The sequence below is a fragment of the Rutidosis leptorrhynchoides genome, chromosome 9 (genome assembly GCF_046630445.1).
Source record: "Rutidosis leptorrhynchoides isolate AG116_Rl617_1_P2 chromosome 9, CSIRO_AGI_Rlap_v1, whole genome shotgun sequence".
Lineage (NCBI taxonomy): Eukaryota > Viridiplantae > Streptophyta > Magnoliopsida > Asterales > Asteraceae > Rutidosis > Rutidosis leptorrhynchoides.
In genome coordinates, this window is record NC_092341.1 from 110,418,197 (window position 1) to 110,439,089 (window position 20,893).

Below are 20,893 nucleotides of genomic sequence, written 5' to 3' on the forward strand. Positions count from 1 at the left end.
TCAAGTCCTCGACGCACACACGCACGCACATAACTCGGTCATCCAAGTTACGATATATAACTACAACCAATGACAATCTTAATAGTGCGCCCACTACATAGGGTGACTAAGTAAGCACCAAACTCGTGAATTTGCTCACTCACTTAACTAAGCGAATCTACCATAACACTTCTCGACTCGCAACGAACCCGATGTGACTACAAGCACATCACCCGAGACAACTATCACCTAGGAACCAATAAAGATTCCTCATTTATCCCGAATCTACCCCAACCATGCCACGTTTCCTCCGTTCGGTACTCGTCAGGTCATGCTTGGTGTCAAGATACACTTTCGTAATAATGGTGATCGGTCACTATTACAAATGCGTACCTTACCATTTTCACATGGTCACGCAAAGTACTTTATCCGGACTGACGCAACATTCACACAAAATAACACGCGATATTTCCTAGTACCCGAATGACCAAAGTCCTTACCGCGAACTTGATCACTCAAACCGCCAAGTATTTGAATCTCTCCAATAGATTCGTCCCTAAGACACCGCACGAAATAGATACATGTATATATATATATATACACCTATATACAATATAATAATAAATGTACACAAGTACACCGCAACAACAAGTCAACCTACAACCTAGGTGACTATCACTAAAACAACGTCCAAGTTCGACTACTTACATTAGGCACTAGCAATCTAAGGCACTAATTTACTCACGAAATAAGGCCCCACATCATCACACTTTGGACAAAAACAAGTCCTAGTTAGTCACCTACTCTAAGGCACTAACAAATCTCAATCCGACCCGTAATCCTACAAGTCCCGCAAATAACGCACAACCGTCAATAAGTCTAAGACTAGGCACCTATTCCAAGGTCACCTAATTCCCTTAGACTATGCTCTGATACCACTTGTAACAACCCGACATCGTTTTACCAAAAACACGCCTTAAAAAAAATTTGTCAGACAGCGTATCTGAACGGCGTCCCATAATCTGGACGGCGTCCAGAGATAAAGACCAGGACGGCGTCCCATGATTCTGGGCGGCGTCCAAATGAACTAAAGTGGACTGATCAGTTTTTATTTACACGCGAGTGGAAAACCCGCTTCCCGACACTTTTAAACGTAACCAATTTTACAATATGTCATATTAAGTAAAACTAAGATGTTTCCACCATAAAAACAAGTTTTACGACACTGGGCCCACAATGACCCGTTTTACAAATAATGTAGCGAATAGACGGATTAGGACTCCACAACCCAACCCGATACCAAGAGCATAATCCCGGGGACTACCAAAAACCCCCATCCGCGTCCAATTATCCGAAAGCTACCCCATCAAGCCCAACCGCTCCTGCACGTCTAGTCTAACAACTAGCTAGCATCATTAACACAATACCTGTAAAAAGGTAAACAACGAGAGGGGTAAGCATAAAGCTTAGTGAATGCAATAATTATACACATACATATATAATATACCTACTTGCAATCACTTACACAAATACCACAAACATGCTAGCAAACACAATTAGCTTATCATCACAAATACAAGCTATAACCTCCAATAATCATGCTAGCATAACACAAGCATATATAACATGAACAAAGTAATATGCTTTCACTACAACACAATAACCATGGTTAACCAATATTACAAGGGAACGGCGCTCGCGAAAACGCCATCGGTGTTCACAACATCCGTTAAGGCACTTAACACCTCGCACCACTAACCCCTAGGGTGGCACCTTAACACCTCGGCACTTTACCCCGAGTGGCATCTTAACACCTCGATGCTTCACTCATTATTTTACGGAGTGGTGTCTTAACACCTCGGCACTACACTCCTAGGTGGCATCTTAACACCTCGATGCTACACCCGAGTGGCATCTTAACACCTCGATGCTACACTCTTCACATGAAACGTGGTGTCTTAACACCTCGACACTACACATTTCACGCTACAACAAATAGATACATTATATACCTACGCATATAATTATTCCACTCACCTTATCACGTCGGTGGTGATTTAGCACTTCCGTATGCTTCGAGCAAGGTACCTAATACATAAGTACACATTCAATACACAACTTGTGGAATTAACCACAATACTCACTCACACCCAAAACCGCCCATAAAATGGCCAAGACTCATCTTTAATTACTAAAACTAGTGATGTAAGTCTACTAACACTAATTAGCATAAATTTAGGGTGTTTCATACCCATTTCACCCAATTAGGTCAACCTTAACTCATTTGACCCATTTCAACACTTATACATACCATTTTAGCCAAACATGACCCATTTACAATTCTTCCATCATTTACAAGTGTATTAATGACTAATCAACACAATTTAACACTTACAACTTCAATTCACATGGCCAAACCCTAGATCATAGCTATTAGGGTTTTCCTTATCTCAACATAACCCAAATTCACCCATTTTACCCCCAAATGGGTCTTACAAGTTCCAACACTCCTAAAATCACTAATACTGGTGATTATACCCCACTTACAAACCTTAAACATGCTTAAATTATTAACCAACCCAAAACTCGCAAAATATAAAAATAGTGGGTTTCCATAAACCCTCTTCATCATCTAAAAGGGTTTTACAAATAACAAGCTCAAACCCTAATTGTACACAAGAATCTTAACAATGAAATTCGGAGTTGAGACTTACCAATACTACCAAAATGTAGCCGTAAATGAAAGGAACAACTTTAACTCTCGAGCTTTGACCCGAAACGCTCATCTTCTTCACCAAACCAAGCTTTCTCACTCTAAATTAACCCTCTCTCTAAAATAAGATGAGAGTGTTTTGTGTGGGTGAGAATGAGCTCCAAATAGGGTTCTAGATCATTTTTGATGATCCCAAACCGACCCCAAGTGAAAAGACCCAAATACCCCTTTTAATTTGAGTAAAATAGAGCTGCTGGCCCGTCAGGCCTTCTGGACGGCGTCCAAAAAGCTTGGACGGCGTCCTAACCTTCATTGTTGGACGGCGTCCCAAAGTCTGGACGGAGTCCCAATGAACTGAGTCTGAAACTGAACTTGTTTTGGTCGTAACTTTCAAACCGTAACTCCGTTTTCGACGAATCAAATATCGTTGGAAACGTAATGAGATTTAATATCCAATGGTAAGGTTTTAGAATATTAACTCCAACTTTATTTGGGATCCAAATATACACTTACATGCCTCGTATTTCGAATGTCATTCGAAATAACTCGTAACTGAAAACGGGTGTTACACTATATGAGCCAAGCAGCTCGCATCTCTTAGTGGATTAAAATGATGGCTATATTGCTCTCTCCATGTAAGAGTTGTGTACTTTTTACTGATGCATTTATTTATATCCTCGTTTAGATGGCTACACACAGAAATGGCATGAGAACAAGGTAATCTTTGGTGTTGCCAAATTCCACATGAACACCTTTTCTCTTTAAACTCCACTGTGTAATCGGTGCCACCTTCACCACTTCTCTGATAAGTTGATTGAACCTTGAACACACCTTGTTGTTCATTATAACATGTTGTTTTGTATCTTTGAGCTCTTTTTGCCCGTTCGTTGAAGATGTTAAACATGTTCTTAGACAGTGGTGAATTACATTGCCTTGCACCTCGACTTTGATCGTAGAAGTGTCTAGTGTAATCAAATGTATATTCAATACATGCTTTGATCGGCATCATTCGGGCATGACGAAACACATTGTTGAGGGACTCAACAATATTTGTCGTTGTGTTACCCCAACGACTCCTCAGTCTGTCCCTATACACAGTCCACTTGCCTAAATCAGCATCATGCAAATATTACCAAGCCTCAATACTAGCTGGTTTGATGGCTTTGAGGGAATTCTTGTACAATATTTGATTCGTTGTTGAACCGACTGTCCAACACAAGTGTTTGAGAAATTTTACTTTAGTATATTTGCTCAACAAGTTGCTACGAATGTGGCGAAAACAGCACCTATGTTCCCAACCATACGTTTGAGCACCCATTGCATGCAAGATACATGGATGTCGATCAGAGATGACACACAACTTTCTATTTTCAATAACATTTTCTTGGAGCATTTGCAAAAACCAAACCCAACTTTCGTTACTTTCTTCATCAACTAGTGCAAAGGCAACGGGTATAATTTGATTGTTAGCATTTTTGCCAACCGTTATTAACAACTTACCCTTATAACTACCTTTCAAATGGGTGCCATCGATGCAAATGATCGGAATACACAATTTAAATGCTTTAATGCCTGGACCGAATGCCCAAAACACAAATTTAAATGTGGCGAAACCTTCTTCAATTTCAGGTCCATTTTCAAACACAACAATTGTGTCTGGATCGGTAGAAACTAATTCATTCAAATAATTTGGTAGTTGAATAAAACTACTTTCCCAAGTTCCAAACAATCGTTCGATTGCAATACGCCTAGCATTCCATGCTTTAGCGTAACGGACATCCACATGCCATGTATTTTTTATTTGGGCTTGGATGTTTTTAACAGGATAAGCAACATTTAAACATATTTGATGCTCAATTTCACTAGCAATTAAGCTAGAGGTTAAACAACGATTGTTGTTTTCCGATACGTGTCCGTAATACGTGTGTTCATCTTTCCATTTTGTAATTTTCCATACCTTCGATCGATTGTGAGACGAACCACTTACACTCCAGCAACAATGGTATCTTTCTTGTGGACCCTTGTAACTTGAGCTAGTTGTTCTACAATGTGCTTGCCAATAACCCAGCTTGCTTTGTGTAACAACTATTTCTCTATTATGGTTTATATTCCATTTTCGAACAACATATATAAGTTCGGCTTTGTTCTGGAACACCATTCCTTTTGAAATAATACCGATCTCCTTATCATAAAAAACCCACGAAGCTTCTTGGTCATCATCGAATGGAAAACTATTACTAGCCTCACCTTGATTAACAAACCCGAAACATGAAACTGGGGCAGTCTCCACATGTGGTTCCACTTCCTCATCTCTACCTTCGTCACCAAAAATATTCTCTTCAACGCTATAATCAGAAACTGTACCGTCGGTTGCAGTAGACATACCATCATCTGAGTCTACTACATTTTGTTCTTCATCTCTTCGTTCTTGTTCATCTTCAACAACTGTTGAATGGTAGTTTGATGTTGATGGACCACCTTCCAAAGTTTGAATAAGATCCATAAAACCTGAACTTTGGGTGGTTGGAAAAACTTCCTCAAACTGAATTTCAATTTGAGCCTCGTAATTTGGATCATTCTGAGAATAAAAATATATTGTTTCCAAAGTGTTATCATCAGTAAGTTCATTTTTCCATTCATTTCCATTGAAAAGAACCCACAAGAACATTTTTAACGTGTGTGATCTTTGACTCACACCTACATAATTATACGTCATTTGGTTTAACTGGATACAGTTAACCTTGGTGTTCAACACAAAACTCCTTCTAATCCTTGTGTTATCACCAGTAAGCCAACCATTTTGGAATGAAATTTGGTCCCCCCAAAGAAAATGAACCATAAATAGACGAATTATAGACATTTTTGTAATTGTTGATGTATGAAATTGATTAAGATTTGTTGGAATTGTGTTGTTGGTGTTTGAAACTGACTTTAATATGTTTGAATTGTGTTCTTAGTGATGTTTGTGTTTGAGTTGATGATAACGGTCATATAAATAAATGTAAAAAGATGATAAATTTGATTTTGATATGATAGGGTTGCAGGTTTCAGTCCATAATTGAGACTAGGGTTGCATGTTTCAGTCCATTATTGAGACTGTTGAAGCAGACTGCAAAACCGAAGTTTGAAACTTCGGTTTTACTGTTTATCTGTAAAACCGAAGTTCCAAACTTCGGTTTAGGGTTTCCACTGACACAGCAGGCCAAAACCGAAGTTTGAAACTTCGGTTTTACCATTTTCGTAACGAATTTTGTAAAATTTCTATTTTTGCAAGAGAGTTTAATTTTTTAAAAAAATCCAGGTTTTCCCCATCCAAAATCGACTTGGTTGTACGGCATCCTACACACGCTCGAAACTATGTAATTTCTTTTATTATTTACATTATTCATCAATGCATTTGCTATATCCTACACACGCTCAAAACTATGTAATTTCTTTTATTATTTACATTATACCTTGAAATGCCATTAATATCTCTTTCCTTAAACTAGTTATAACGTAATCCAACTTGATATGAGATGAATCCATTACATTTGTAGTCACCCCCAATACTAAATTACCTGGTGTTGATCTATTAAATATTGCATTTATCCTGTTCCTCAAGTTCACCGGTACGAGTAGGATTAATCCGAGTAGGATTAATCGAAGTTGTACCCATGCCGTTAATATTTTTCTTGAGCTCATTCAGTTTTGAATCAGGGAACATAAATCTTCTTGTTACATAATTAACTTCCTTTTTAGGTTGAGCCGCGCCGATAATTGTTCCAATAGTTTCATGTCACCCTTGCAAGAAGAAAACGATGTAGCGTTTGGTGATCCACCACGTGCAACACTCGCCCAATGGTTCATGAAATTGGATATTGTTACTCCATCGGCAACCTTGTGCGATATGGACACAGGCAAAGCGGCTCCACCGCAAGTGAAATGGTACCTCCATCATATTTGGGCTTTAATAGCCGTGATATATAGAAGATATGTTTTGTATTTATATTAGGAATTGATTGTATTTATATTAGACTAGGATTCTATATCTTGGAGGACAAGATACAAATCATGTATAAATACCTATGAATGATAATGAGAAACATACGAGTTTATTTTGTAATATGGTATCAGATAGCTAAACCGATCCACGCCTCTCTTCTTTTCTTATTCGTTTCTTCCAATCAATATTTTTCGTACGACTTCTGCCCTACACAGAATTCGATTTCTAACACTATCTTTCGTTTATTTTCTTGCTCCCAATCTTCTTCATGGCAGATAATAATAAACTTCACCCCGCTATCACTGTCAATAATATCAAGAATTTTATCCCCATCACTCTCGAGATGGACAAGAGTCAATACTCTTTTTGGTCGGGACTTTTTGAAATTCATTGTCGGGCTTATGAGGTGCTCGATCACATCATCCCTACCACCACTGACACCTCTTCTTCTACATCTACTACAACCAGCGAATCAACACCAACAGTTCTTCCTGCTGTTTGGGCTAGACTCGATGCTATCGTGTTGCAATGGATATACGGTACAATCTCTCATGATCTTCTTCGTACAATTTTTAAACCCGAATCAACTGCACAGCAAGCTTGGGAGCGCTTGAAGGGTATCTTTCAAGACAACAAGAACTCACGAGCGGTTTATCTGCAACACCAATTTACAAACACACGCATCGAAAATTTTCCCGATGCTTCTGCTTACTGTCAGGAACTTAAAATCTTGGCCGATCAGCTTGCTAATGTCAGTCCAGCAATTGAGGAGGATCGCCTGGTATTACAGCTAGTTACGGGTCTCAACGATACATATGAAAGTCTCGGCTCCATTATCTCTCATCGTGATAAACTGCCCTCGTTCTACGAAGCCATGTCGATGCTAATTTTAGAAGAAACCCGTAAAAACAAGGCTTCTCTCAATTTGGCTTAATCACAGTTTTCATCAATTCTGTTCTCAAAACGGGATGTCGTTTCGTTTCTCTTGCCCTTACACATCCTCTCAAAATGGCAAAGCCGAAAGAAAAATACGTTCCATTAATAACATCATCCGTACCTTACTATCTCATTCTTCGATTCCTCCCAAATTCTGGCATCATGCTCTTGATATGGCAACCTATCTTCTAAACATTCTTCCTAGCTCGCTTCGTCAAAATAAAACACCTACTCAACTCTTATACAATCGATATCCATCATACACTCATCTTCGTGTTTTTGGATGTCTTTGTTATCCGCTCTCCCCCTCTACACAACTTCATAAATTACAACCACGTTCCAAACCTTGCATTTTTCTTGGTTATCCGAAACAACATCGTGGCTATAAATGTTTCGATCTTGCAAATAACAAAATCATTATCTCTCGTCACGTAATCTTTGACGAAACCACATTCCCTTATTCTTCCTTTCCACAAAAATCTTCGTATCACTTCCTGTCAGATGATTATAATCCTTATTTATATTCTTCCAACTTTGATTTTTCACCCTCAGATCTCTCTACATCCACGAACTCAGGCCCAAATAATTTTAATGGGTCGCAATCTTCTCCTTCTCAATCCAGTGGGTCGCCTAGTCCACCTGCTTCTGTTCCCTCACAAAATACAAGTTCCAGTCCTCCTGTTCACGCACCTAGTCCACACAATATCTTACCTACAAGCTCTTCTATTCTCGCACCTACTACAGAAAATCCGTTGCCTACAAGCTCTTCTATTCCAACACACATACTTCCTTCTCACTCTATGACCACGAGATCCAAAGACGGCATTTTCAAACCAAAACAACAGTTCAATCTCACTACTCACCAACAACTCTCTCCTCTTCCGACTAATCCTCGTGTTGCTTTGGATGACCCAAACTGGAATAGTGCTATGGCCGATGAATTTAAATCTTTGTTGGAAAATAAAACGTGGGTTCTTGTACCACGAACACCAAATATGCAGGTTATTCGCTCCATGTGGATATTTCATCACAAAATGCGGTCTGATGGCACATTTGAACGTTACAAGGCACGTTTAGTCGGGGATGGTCGGTCTCAACAAGTAGGTGTTGACTGTCATGAGACTTTTAGTCCCGTTGTGAAACCTGCTACTATTCGTACGGTTCTTAGTATTGCCGTATCTAGATCTTGGGATATTCGACAATTGGATGTCAAGAATGCATTCTTGCATGGCAACCTTTCCGAGACAGTTTACATGTATCAACCTTTAGGCTTTCGTCATCAACAGTATCCTAATCACGTTTGTTTATTGAAAAAATCTCTTTATGGTTTGAAACAGGCTCCGCGCGCGTGGTATCAACGATTTTCGGAGTTCGCTAATACAATTGGATTTAAACAAAGTCGATGTGATCACTCTTTATTTATTTATCATGTTGGTAATTATATTGCTTACTTACTATTATACGTTGATGATATCATTCTCACCACTTCTTCTTCTGCATTGCGTCTCCAACTTATGCAACTACTATCTCGTGAATTTGCCATGAAGGATTTAGGGCCGTTGCACTCGTTTCTTGGACTTTCAGTTAAACGTGATAAACATGGGTTGTTTCTTTCTCAGGAAGTATATGCTCAAGATATTATTAAACGCGCGGGGATGACGCAGTGTAATCCGGTTTCCACTCCTGTCGATACACAGAGAAAGCTTAGTTCATCCGCGGGTACTCCTTATCATAACCCAACTTTATATCGCAGTCTCGCTGGTGCTCTTCAGTATCTTACTTTCACACGTCCTGACATATCATATGCTGTTCAACAAATTTGTTTACACATGCATGCTCCTACCACTGCTCATCTTCTAGCCTTGAAAAGAGTTATCCGATATCTGCAAGGCACCCTTTCGTTAGGGTTATATATTCGCAAATCACCTTCCCAGTCTCTTATTGCATACACTGATGCAGATTGGGCTGGTTGTCCCGATACGCGGTGATCGACGTCCGGATATTGTGTTTATTTAGGGGATAACTTGATCTCATGGTCGTCCAAGCGTCAACCCACGCTATCTCGATCTGGTGCTGAAGCAGAGTATCGCGGTGTTGCTAATGTTGTGGCCGAGTCATGCTGGTTACGTAATTTGTTACTCGAACTTCAATATTCCATATCTAAAGCGACGTTGGTCTATTGTGATAATATTAGTGCTGTTTATCTGTCTGGCAATCTTGTTCAACATCAACGTACTAAACATATTGAATTGGATATTCATTTTGTTCGCGAAAAGGTTGCACGTGGTCATGTTCGTATTTTACACGTGCCTACACGGTTTCAGATTGCAAATATATTTACCAAAGGTTTACCACGTTTATTGTTTGATGAATTCCGTTCCAGTCTTCGCATATATCCACCGCCCGCTCAGACTGCGGGGGAGTAATAGCCGTGATATATAGAAGATATGTTTTGTATTTATATTAGGAATTGATTGTATTTATATTAGACTAGGATTCTATATCTTGGAGGACAAGATACAAATCATGTATAAATACCTATGAATGATAATGAGAAACATACGAGTTTATTTTGTAATAGGCTTGTTTGGTTACAAGGGCAACCTAGAGCATTAGGAATGAGTTGGTCTAGATCAGTTTCATAATGCTCATCTTTAAGATTGATATAGTGATCAAGTCGGCTATCGTTAGAAGCTTCTAAGAACACGACACCTTCATCGTTACAGTTGATATGAGGTGAAAAGGGGGAGTGCAGCCTGTTAACAATTGAGATGCGGAATAGTTTGATTGTTTATTGATATGATTGAATTGATAATTTACTGATATGAATGATGAACTAGAAAAGAAAGTAAAAAGAGCAAAAAACTTAATGGATTACATTGTGAATATCTTGTGTTTTTTTTACAATTGACAAATGAGTCTATAGCTATTTCTAAATTAGGATGGATCCAAATATACTTTTGGAACCCCTAATTACAAATGAGGAAATGCATTTTGTCTTTGTTGACTTGTATTGATGACTTACTGACTTTGGATCCGTTGGTTTTGGTACCTTGTTGTTGTTGAGGTGATCTTGTGACTTGTCTAAATTGGGAAAGGATGAAACTAAGTTTCTGATCCCAAAAGTCTAATTACCAAATATGGTAATTTGTCTTTATTTGTTTATTCTAACACTCCCCCTCAAGTTGAATAGTGGGATCTCCACAATTCAACTTGCCCAATACATCATTGAGGGGTCTTCAGTTGACTAGTCAATCACGAGCTAGTCTTCAATTTTTTCTGCCGATTCCCGACTTGAACTCATCATCAAGCTCTGGACATGAACCCAATTCATTTCTTGAACCTTGTTTGTTTCGCCCGATATTTTCATCTTCCCGAAATGAACCCAGTCCAATCTTAGACCTTTACTAGTTCGTCAAGGAGTATTCAATTTCTAGACATGAACCCAGTCCAACTTGGACCTTTATTGGTTCGCCTATGAATATTCAGATCCCAAACATGAAGATTCCAAACATGAACCCAGTTTATTCTTTAACCTTGTTTGGTTCGCTTAGAATATTCAAGTTTCCTTTTCCTGACATGAACCCAGCTCTACTTGAACCTTGTTTGGTTCGCCAGAAGTATTTAAGTTTCCCGACATGAACCCAGCTCCCTTTGAACCTTGTTTGGCTCGCACATGAACCCAGTTCAACTTTAGCATTGTTTGGTTCGCCTGGAGTGTCTTGCTCTATTCCTTAGATGCTTCGGTAATCAACTCACGGTGACGCTAGAATCAATCTCCCCCTCACCCATGTGTTGGATATGTACCGGAAACATTATAAAAAACAAAGGATTAGTGACTTCGTAATCATATTTCTTTTTCACCAACACGCAATGATATTAGAATCAAACTCCACCTCATTTGTGTGTTGGGGGTTAAAGAATTTTAAAGATTTTGAAAAAAAAATTTTTAAGAAAAATATTTGACGAGGTTGCAATCACCTCACCTTGAAATTGAAAAACCCGCCATTTGCGGTTTTTACTTGAAATTTTTTTTCACATAAAATTTTTAACATTGATAAATAAAAAAAATTGCCTCTTTGATCAATATGACTCCTCATCATTCATTACTTTGACCATAAACAATATCAATCACGGTTTAAAATTTGAATAAAAACAATATAGCTTTGGTTTGCAAATCATTAAAACAACAGCGTAATTAAAAAGAACCATGTGACTGTTATAAAAGTAATAATTGGATGATAATTTTATTATTATTATAGATATTGCATAGTATATTTTTTTGAGTATAAATAGGTGTGTTGAGTTAGAGTTTATGGGATGTATTTTTTGGTTAACAAAAACACTCTCTCTCTCTAGATTCCAAATGCCACCAAACTCTCATTGTACATTTTTCTATAAATAAAAAACCAATTACTCATACCTTTTGTTCAACCTTTGTTTTCTCCGTTTTACAGTATCTCTATCTCTATATACCTTCTACAGTCAAGAACCACTAAAGGTAGTTATAAGCCTACTGAATTATAACACGTTATCAGCACGAAAAGCTTAGTGTAATTAAAAGATATCTCAAACGATCACGAATCACTAATCAAGGTATGAAATTATTAATAATTTTCAGACTTGAATATATCAAATTTTGGACTACTAACATTTATATTTATGTTATTTAAGTTATATATGGTCGGTTATACCACCTGAATTATATTTCTGTAATCTAACTTTTACTAACTTCACTAACATTTATATTTATGTTATTTAAGTTATATATGGTCGGTTATACCACCTGAATTATATTTCTGTAATCTAACTTTTACTAACTTCACTAACATTTATATTTATGTTATTTAAGTTATATATGGTCGGTTATACCACCTGAATTATATTTTCTGTAATCTAACTCTTATTAACTTCACTAACATTTATATTTATGTTAATAAGACCTCATGATTGTACGCAACACGTCATTTGACAACACGGTACTTTATGTACGCAACACGTCATTTGACAACACGGTACCATGGGTCGAGATTAATTCCGATCAATACGAATACGACGGGGTCTTTATATGTTATCTAACATTTATGATTACTTATGCAATTAATCATTATTTATTTCATGCATACTAATGTTTATTCTTAAATTTATAATTTTAAAAGTTAAAATAAAAGAATAGTTTGTATTTTTATTAAAAGTAAATCTTAAAAATTAAAATAAGAAAAAGTAGTTTGTACTTTTATTAAAAGTAAATCTTAAAAGTTAAAATACAAAAAGTAGTTTGTATTTTTATTAAAAGTAAATCTTAAAAGTTAAAATAAGAAAAAGTAGTTTGTATTTTTATTAAAAGTATATCTTAAAAGTTAAAGTAAGAAAAAAAAGGGGATGGTAAAATGGAATAGTTTTTTGTCAAAAATGAAGTATTGAAAATGAAGTGGTCTCCTTCTATAACTAAAAAAAAAATATATACTTTTATCAAATGAATTTTTTTGTGGCCGACAATTTCAAACACGAGTCCGTGTTTAGTTTATCAAGAATATCTCTTGCTTTGGTGAAAGGTCACGATCACGATATCAGGTGTTGTGAAAGAATTAAAAAATTGGTCAAGTGGCCTTTTAAAAACTAGAAAAAAAATTTAAACAAAAAGTTTTTTTTATATATTTATAATTTACGGGTAACGTAAAAAAAAGGAAGTTTTTTTAAAAAAAAAAAAAAACAAAGAAAGTGTTTAAATGAGTTTTACAGAAAGGGGGAAAGCAAAGTAAAAAAAAAACTTTTTTCCAAACAAAGGTAAATGAAAGTAGGACTTAATACAAGAAAAAAGTAAACATCTCCTAGACGTGATAAAATCTATCAATGATAAGTATTAGACTTGATGAGCTAAATGTGACAAAAATATTTCAACATGTCTTATGTTAATAAGATATTATTATTCCGAGTTTAACACATATACATATGTTAATTAAAAACAACCTTTTTGTTCTTATGTAGTGTTGGGTTGTAATTTTGGTTGTATGCCATAATTCCATCCAGTAGAGTGACAATAGAAAACTTTTGATGATAATCAATAAAAAACTTTTTTTCAAACTTGTCAAATGTTTTGTTAAAAACGTGACCGTTGAAAAAAGGAGGTTGAATAATAAAACTTAAAAAACAAATTATTTTTTTAAGAGTGTGCATCAAAATGGCCCGTTTAATAATGGGGAGTACAAATATAGTCAAATTGTTTCAACGAACAAGGGTTCAATTGGATGTCTCTTAAAAAAAATCCGCGGGTACGGGTGATGGATCCAATGGATCCGCATCCACGACCCGCGGGTGCTATCCCTAATTGTGACAAGTACAAATCAACTAAAAGTCTAAAAAATAAATGCTCTTATAGGGACCAAATGTTCACAATAATTGCCTAAGCTAGATATGAAACAAATAGTTCATAAAAAAAAAAAGGTCGTTGTGCGTTTTCGGGATGATAGCCGAAATACACTTACAAAAGTAGGTCAGCCGTCAATTCTTTATGGCCATATCAACGTAGATCAATAAAATCATTTATGGTTTTGATAAAAGATTAATTAAAAATTAATTGTTTTTTTGGTCTTGGATTCTCGGTAACAAAAGCAAAGGTTGTTTTTGGTTGCCACAACAAACAAGACAGAGGTTGTTGACTTTTGTTGTTAAACATGGCACAATTGAACAATAACAATAGATTATTGTTTTTGAAAAGAATAATGATGCGTTAATTTTATTGTATAAAATAAAATTAAAGAAAATGGTTTTCATTGATGACTATGAACAAACGCAAACAAAGTGTTTGTGGTATTTGGTGATTAAAAAAAAAAAAAGTGCATCTAAAGCTTCTACTGAAAATAATATGCATCTAAAGCTTCTACTGAAAATTAATGTGCAAGGTACAACGTATAACTATATGGTCAAATTCATTTGAGCCTTCGGAGTCACAAGTATATGATGTATATATATATTACTCAATTAACAAAATAGTAAATCTAAATTAATTCATATGAATAGTAAAACGAAATTAATTAATTTACTATTCACATAAAAAAGCGCATATGATAAAAAGCGCATCGCATATGATAAGCGCATATGATAAAAAGCGAATATGATGAAAAGCACAACGCATATGATGAAAATCGCATATGATTAAAAGCGCATATGGTGAAAAACACAGCGCATATGATTAAAAGCGTATATGGTGAAAAGGATATATGATAAAAAACAACACATATGGTGATTTATAAAAAAAAAAAAATACATATGGTGATTAATGGAAAGCACATATGGTGATTAATGAAAAGTATATTGTGAAAAAGAATCACAAATGTTTCTTGAAAGAATTCAAGGTAAGATATATGAACCAATTCATCCATCATGTGAACCATTTTGATATTTCATGGTTCTAATAGACGCATCTAGCGGATGGTCTCATATTTGTATGTTATCAAGCCGTAATATGGCATTTGCAAAGTTTCTTGCACAAATTATTAAATTGAGAACACATTATTCTGATTACACCATTAAAAGGATGAGACTTGATAATGCTGGTGAGTTAACATCTCAAGCATTTAATGATCATTATATATCTACAGGGATTGTTGTTGAACATCCAGTTGCTCATGTGCATACACAAAATTGGTTTAGCTGAATCAATAGATAAACGCTTACAGCTAATAACTAGACAATTGATAATGAGTACAAATCTCTCAATATTTATATGTGGACATGTAAATTTACATGCTGCGACATTAATTCGCATTATACCATGTGGAAGTCGTAAATATTTTCACTTAATACTTGATTTTGGCCAAGAGCCAAATATTTTCTACCTTAAAACATTGGTTGTGCAGTGTATGTTCCAATTGTATCACCACAACACAATAAAATGGTTCTTCAAAGAAAGATGATAATATATTTTGGATATAAAACATCTTCAATCATAAGATATATTGAACCCATGATGGGTGATGTTTTTACAGCACGTTTTGCAGATTGTCATTTTAATAAAACATTGTTCCCTAGATTAGGGGGAGAAATAAAAATAAAAAATAAAATGATGCTTCATGATGTGAACATCAATTAAGGTATATTGAACTCGCACAAAAGAATGTGAAACGAAAGTTCAAAAATAATGCATATGCAAGAACTTGCAAATTAATTACTTTATGCATTTACAGATATAAAAAAGTGACTAAATCATATATACCAGCGATAAATGCTCCAGCTCGAACTGAAATTCCAAAAGCTGGCAATAATGTCACTGTTGAGTCTTTGCCACGCATCAAACGTGGAAGATCAATTGGTTCCGAAGATAAAAATCCTCGAAAAAGAAAATCAGCTGATAATGAGGTAAAAGAAAGTGTTCAAGAAGAACCACAAATCAATATTCCTTCTGCAGAGGATATTGATAAATGTAAATACTAAAATTGCGATAAAATTATGCAATATTATGGAACCAAAATGAAATTAAAATCTCTATGAGATATTTTCATATAATGTTATAATGACATCATGAATAAAGATGATGATCTGAAACTAAAATCTGTCATTGAATATACAAAGTGGGCATGATTGAGCTCAATGGAAAGGAGCAAGACGAGCTAAATTAGAATCGCTCGATAAAAGAAAAGTTTTCGGATCAATCGTTATCACTTTTAAAGATGTGAAACATATGGGATATAAATGAATTTTTATCCGAAAAGAAATGTGCAAATGAAGTTACAAGGCAAAACTAGACTTGTAACTCAATATTTCCCACAAAGACCAGAAATGAATTATGAAGAAAACTTATCCTTATGTAGTGAATACAATTACTTATTAGATACTTAATCAACCTGGTATTTACTTAAATGCATCTCATGGATGTTGTTACTACTTATCTATGTGAATCACTTGATAGTGATATATATATATGAATATATCTGAAGGGTTTAAGGTATCATAAGTATCTAATGCAAAACTCAAATAAATGTATTCCATTGAATCACAAAGATTTTTATATGGATTGATACAATAGTATAACCGATTAAATGACTACTTGAAAAAAGGGGTATACATATAAACTTATTTTGCACGTATGTTTTATAAAAACAATGTTCGGATATGTGATCGTAGTTGTTTATGTCAATGTTCTTAACATCATATGAACGAATAAAGAGATCTATGAAATCATTCAACTTCTAAAGAATTATTTTGAAATGAAAGATCATGAAAATCTTAACAGATCGGAAGTTCCATATTTTAGTGCAATTGAGGTTCTTATGTATCTTATAGATTGTACAAGACCTGACATTTCTTTTGCAGTTAATTTGTTGACAAGGTTCAGCTCAGCCCCTACCAAAAGACATTGGAATGGGATCAAACAAATAGTTTGATACCTTCGGGGAACTACTGATTTATAATTATTTTATTCTAACAACTCGAAACAAGATTTGTTTGGTTATACAGATGCAGATTATTTATCCGATCTACATAAAGCTAAATCTCAAACTGGATATGTATTCCTAAATGGAGGCACCGCAATATCATGACGTTCTCAAAACAAACACTTGTTGCAACATCATCAAATCATGCCGAAGTGATTGCATTACATGAAGCTACTCGGGAATGATTTTAGTTAAGATCAATGATACAAATCATTATTGATTCTTGTGGACTAGAACGCTATAAAAGCGTAACAACTATCTATGAAGATAATACAGCTTACATAATACAAATGAAAGAAGAGTATCAAAAATGACAGAACAAAACATAAATGCTGACGAGGCGCTAAAGCTATAAACGGTCTTAACGGTCATAAGTTTGATGGAAAAGAATGGTATGTTGGTAAGGCTCAGAAAAGACTACAAGGGAATATGAATTGAAACAAGGGTTTGAGCAAACCATGAAGGAGATTGTAGACAAATCACATGGGCTAAACTTCTACATAAAAGATTTAGATGATACAGTTTCAGATGAAAACCTCAGATTCTTCTCATATACTCAAGATCTCGTAAAAGACAACCAGATTAAAATGAGATACGTTCAATCAACAACTCTGTTGATCTTTACACCAAAGCACTTCCAACTGCTATTTTCAGAACACACGTTCATAATATTGGCATGAGGCATGTTCAGAAGATGTAACAACTCAGGCGTTGCCTACTTGAGGGGGAGTCAACTCTATGCTGCACTCTTTTTCCCTTAGCTAAAGTTTTATCCCAAAGGGTTTTCTTTAGCAAGGTTTTTAACGAGGCAGTACTAGTTATTCACTAATAAAATTATCATCCAAGGGGGAGTGTTATAAAAGTAATAATTGGATGATAATTTTATTATTATTATAGATATTGCATAGTATATTTTTTTGAGTATAAATAGGTGTGTTGAGTTAGAGTTTATGGGATGTATTTTTTGGTTAACAAAAACACTCTCTCTCTCTAGATTCCAAATGCCACCAAACTCTCATTGTACATTTTTCTATAAATAAAAAACCAATTACTCATACCTTTTGTTCAACCTTTGTTTTCTCCGTTTTACAGTATCTCTATCTCTATATACCTTCTACAGTCAAGAACCACTAAAGGTAGTTATAAGCCTACTGAATTATAACAGTGACCAACTTTTTGGCTCTTAAAAAATTTGGAATAGTTGGCCGACACAAGGATTGATCATGTCTTCATGATTTCAAGAAAAGAAGAATATTTTATTTATTTATTTATCCTTATTATTATAAAAAAATATTTTTTTTTGACCAATTATATCCAAAAAAAAGTTTCCTTCTTTATTTGACCAAGTCATTTGGCTAGAGCATTTCTCTTTACAATTTGTTCCATCTCTCTCATTCCATCCTTTTTTTCTCATCTACTGATATATAGGGTTTATATCAACCATTTTTCCACAAACACTCTCTATATTCTTATGTATCGATTCAAATGAAAAAGATGAAAGTTTAGAGTTAGGGTTCGTGATTTTCATCTCAAACCCTTTACTCCCTAAAATCAGTCATGGCTAAATTAGGGTTTCATTCAAACCCTAACTCTTTACTTTCTATCAACGATTTCGAAATGAATACGAAATTAAAGGAACAAGTTTTGAGAAGAGAAGGGTTTGAGGTGTTAACCCAAACCTTTTACCCGATTTGTGGATTTTCGAAGCCATGAGCTTGAAGTATTTTGTGGTTTCGTTGCTGCTAGCCTCATGGTTGTCGTCGACTACCGTTGCTGCTCCATTAGCCGCCGTTCAGGCCGCTGAGTTCTTTTATCCGTTCGGTTCCAGGAAATCACCTATGGTCGCCGTTAACGGTTGATGGTTGTTGGTGTCCGCCGTTGTTGGTAGCCTCTTGGTTACCCACGGCTGCAAATATCATTTTTTTTCTTTGTTTTAAAGCTGCAATATACTCACCATGGCAACTGCAACTATTTTTTTGTTGCTTGGTGGTCAGTGATTTTGAGGCTAGATTTGAGCTACCGTCAATTTTGACATGGTAGTTTGATTTTAAGCTAATTTGCTTCAGCAGCTCCGAGCTACCGTCAATTCTTTGACATGGCAGCTTGGATTTTTCATGATACCGAGTTCTTTATTGCCCCTCTTGTGATAGTCATTCATTTGACCTTGCCATAAGAGTTCATTGGCAGAGAATAATGGGATCCTCAAGGTAATTGGTTATTAAGCTACCGTCATATGACATGGTGGCTTAATTTCTAGGTAATGATTTAAGCTTAAAAACGGTTGTTTTGATCCCTCGATCTACACCGTTAGCTCTGATACCATGTTAACAATTGATATGCGGAATAGTTTGATTGTTTATTGATATGATTGAATTGATAATTTACTGATATTAATGATGAACTAGAAAAGAAAGTAAAAAGAGCAAAAAACTTAATGGATTACATTGTGAATATCTTGTGTTTTTTTTACAATTGACAAAGTGAGTCTATAGCTATTTCTAAATTAGGATGGATCCAAATATACTTTTGGAACCCCTAATTACAAATGAGGAAATGCATTTTGTCTTTGTTGACTTGTATTGATGACTTACTGACTTTGGATCCGTTGGTTTTGGCACCTTGTTGTTGTTGAGGTGATCTCGTGGGATGAAACTAAGTTTCTGATCTCAAAAGTCTAATTACCAAATATGGTAATTTGTCTTTATTTGTTTATTCTAACACAGCCTACCAGCAAAAGTATAGTAATGTGTCAAAGATTGTGCTAATGACTTTTTTAGGTTTTGAACATCACCATTTTTGTAGTTTTGGTAGAAGTATATAAAAGCCAAGTGAGCTTTAGGTGCTACGTGATCAAGAAAAGAAAGAGTATGAGTTTTGAGGCAGTGGCGACTTTAGTAAGGAACCTGTGGGATCACGGGACATCATTAATTTTAAAATTTTTAGTAAAAAATACTTTTTAAATTGTATAGGACACCATTAAATTTAATAGCAGTACCTCATATATTTTTTAAATTTATAGTTTTTTTTTTAAATTGTATATGACCACTAATTTAACTATTCGGACACATCCTACGAATTTGTAGTTTTTTAAAAATAAAATACCACTAAATTAACATTCAAATAAAATTAGTATTGAAAAAAAAATTCAGGAACCCATGAAATAATAATCCTGGAATCGCCACTGTTTTGAGGTGAGGAGGTGTTGGGATACAAGGTTTAATGGTTTCTTTGGATATGATAGTATGAAGTTGCCTAATCCATCCAAATCGACTAATCCTTGTCATGATCATCTCCGATATTATTTGAAGATGTATGAATCTTTTAACTATACACTAATTGTCTATATTAAATTACAATACGTCTATAGTCTATCTGGTGTTAGATCTAGAAAAATTATTATTTTATGTTCATATATAAATGCATATACGAAGAAAATAATAATTAATAAAATCTATTAATAATTATTGGGGAGATCCACTTTCGTAAACAGAGCCTCCTTTCACATTTAAATATGTTGCATTGTAGCATCAAATATTAATAAATTTTATTGAGTTAATTTTAAACTTATAAGCAAATTGATCAACTTAATTCGTAATGACAACATTTATTAATCTATAGTAATATTTTTGTATTTCTTAAACTATACATTTTTGTATCCACGCACCTTTTGATTGAACTACTAACTTGGGATCTTTTTGTCATTCACTACTGGGTGAACGTGATATCCAACGTCAAGTTTTGTGGGTCAGGTTTTACAAAAGAAGAGGTAATAAAAATACCTATACCTTATTCTATGAGTGATGATATGTACAACTGTTTTTTGTTATGTACACAACCAATATGCTT

At 35.1% G+C, this 20,893-nt stretch overlaps 1 pseudogene; it reads right to left on the reverse strand.

The window, feature by feature from the left end:
• Window positions 1–582: 582 nt before the first annotated feature.
• LOC139868320 (uncharacterized) lies at window positions 583–20,331 on the reverse strand (annotated as a pseudogene).
• Window positions 20,332–20,893: the final 562 nt, after the last annotated feature.